Below are 2,910 nucleotides of genomic sequence, written 5' to 3' on the forward strand. Positions count from 1 at the left end.
CGCCCCGGTCCACCACCTCCCCGATACCCCCCCCCGTACACCAGCAACTCCCCGATACACCCCCCGTACACCAACGACTCCCCAACACACCCCCAGTACACCGACGCCCTGACACACCCCCAGTACACCGACTCCCTGATGCACACCCGCACTGATACGCCAATGACTCCCCGATGCACCGGGGTCTCGCGGGAGGAACTTGCTTTGGCTTCTCTCGTCCTTCTCCGGGTAAAATCAAAGCTCCCAGAGCTACCCGGGGTGTAACGCTGACCCGTCCAGCTCCAAGTGGCCAAGGGGAGGCCCCTCATGGCCGCTGGGTCGGGCCCAGAAGCTGGGCCAAATTGTCAGCGGGGGAAATGCTGCTGGTCTCAATCCAGAGCTCCAGCCTCTGGAGATCTCCCCCCGCCCAGGGCTTCAGGGGCGAGCGCTGGCCAGGATTGGGGCGCCAGGGTCCCCGGGCAGCGTCAGGGAAACTCTCCCGAGGAGCTGGTTCAAACCAGTTGCCGGGTATTTACAGCGTGGAGAGATCGTGCGCCTCTGCCCCCAGCCCCGCCAGCACCCCCGGGGCCGAGTGGGGTTCAGTCCCTCCTACACCTCGTCCTGCTCAGATCTCAGCCCTGGGGTAGGACCTGGTTCCCGCGTGGATCCAACCTCCCACCTCCATCCCGGGACCCGCAGCTCAAAACCCCACATTTCCCAGCTCCGGGGTTTTGCTTTTTGGTTTTATTTGTGAACAAAGCCGACCACCGAACCCCAGACGAGCGGCGCGCCCAGCCCCCCGCGCATGAGCCAGGCTGCGAGCGGGTGGGGGAAGAGCCCAGGGCCGTGCCCAGAGGTGTCTCTCGCATCCCCTGGCTCCTCCACCTCTGTCCATGCATTTCATTTTGCTTTTGCATTTCTTCCCTGCTTAAAGCCCCCTCACCTCTGGGTCTTTTCCCCTCCGGACTACGCATAGCACGCATCTCCAGCTCCGCTGCCCCACCGATTTCAGAGGCAGGATTTTGTAGGGCCGCGGCCGTTGTCCCTGCAGGCAGACAAGCTTTCCAAAGCAAAACCTTCTTCCTGGGGTCTCCGCTACCGCCTCAATGGTCTCCAGGTCCATTCTGTCTCCCCCCGAACTTGCCCTTTCCTTCAGTCACTGAACGTCTCTCAAATGTCCCCGTTCGGAAAAGATCCTTTTTTTTCAAGCTAATTCCAAATATTTCTAAACCAGCAGCTTCTTCTTTGCCTTCTCCCTGGCAGCACGTGGACCTGCTAAGAGAGTTCCCTGGCTAAAAACTCCCTGAGCTCTTGGAAACGCGGCCTTGAGCGTCTCCCCGCCGGCGTTCTCGTCTCCGCTGGACGACGAGTGATCGGGTCCTCGCGACTCTTGTACGTGGCTGACGTCCCGGGATGGAGCAGCAGGGACACGAGGGGTCTCCTGGGCTGATAAAGGCATTTCTCTCTCCCCCTTTCAAACCAACGGTGGAGAAACTCCGTGGACTGGACCTGAAGGAAGGAAGGAAGGAAGGAGACTGGTTGAAAAGAAGAGTTTCTTTCTTTTTTCTCCTGTCTCTGGGTTGAGATTTTGGTCATTCTCTGTACCCTGCGAGCAGTGAAAGCTTCTCCCAGGATTTTTATTGTGTAGAAATTGTGTATCATTGTATTGTGTATAAAAATTGTGCGACCTTTTTACTGTGTATAAATTGCGAATCATTTTTATTGTGTGTAAAATTGTGTAGCATGTTTATTGTGCATAAATTGTGTATCATTTCATTGTGCATGTATTGTTTTTATTGTATATAAGATGTGTGTCATGTTTACTGTGTATAAAAGTTGTGTATGGTTTTTATCGTGTGTACATTGTGCGTTATTTTATAGTGCATATATTGCGTATCATTTTGATTGTGTACATATTGTGCATCTCCGCACCACCAGCTCGTTTTTATGCTATCCCGAGGTCAGGGTGTGGGTGGGGGGCGGACTCACTTGCGTTGCATCTGAATGGGTACGTGGGAGCCCCAGTTGTCCGGGGACCCGTCACCCCAGATCCTGGCCTTTATTTCCCGTCGGGTTTGAACGGCGACCGGGCAGGACGGGGGCGAGCGGCACATCCAACAGCGCGGGGAGCACACGGCCCGAGCCCAGCGCAGCTCCGTGCGTTCCCGTATTGCCTCACGTGCGACGCGCCCCAGAACAGAAGACACCCCTTCTTTGGAAGGGCAGGACGAAGAACACGTTCCCCTTGTACAAGCAGAGCCGCGGCGAGGGAGGCTTTCCTCCGCGCGGGTCACGGACAAGTTTACGTCCGTCTTACCCAACCAGCGTCAGAAATCGATCTTACCGTATTTCTTGCATACGAGACACCCCCCGACCGCCTGGTTTTTGCACGGAGGGGGGAGTGCACGAAGATATAGCATTTCCCAGGCTGTGCGTTCCCAGGGACCCCCAGAAGACTGCTCTTCCGGGCCCCGGATTAATTGCTCGTCACTGCCTCCTGAAGGGGCCCCGGCCCTCGGGGATGGGGTTACAGGAGCCGTCTGTCCGGGCGGGCTGGAGTGACAGCCCGGGGTCGCTAATCAGTCACCGGCTCTCAGGTTTCGCTGGCGCGTTTGACCCCCGCGCCCTCGGCACCGCAGGCCGGCGAGGATCCCGGCGAGCAGCTGGCCCCGCGGGGGCGCCGGGGCACGGATCACTCACCGGGCGCCAAGAGGCGGCCACATCTGGGGCGCGGAGGGCAGCTGTTTAGACAAGCATCACTCAGCCGGGGCCAGACCGCAGCCACCTCTGGGGGCCAGGGCCAGGGCCAGGGCCCGGCTCCGGCCGGCTGGGACCGCTCGCTCCGGGCTCAGATGCGGCCACCTCTGGGGGGCAAGTAGCAGCTGCTCGCACCGGCACTGGATGACCCTGACCCCCCCGGCCTGCCCCAGG

This window comes from Alligator sinensis, unplaced genomic scaffold (assembly GCF_000455745.1).
Source record: "Alligator sinensis unplaced genomic scaffold, ASM45574v1 scaffold107_3, whole genome shotgun sequence".
Taxonomy (NCBI): Eukaryota; Metazoa; Chordata; order Crocodylia; family Alligatoridae; genus Alligator; species Alligator sinensis.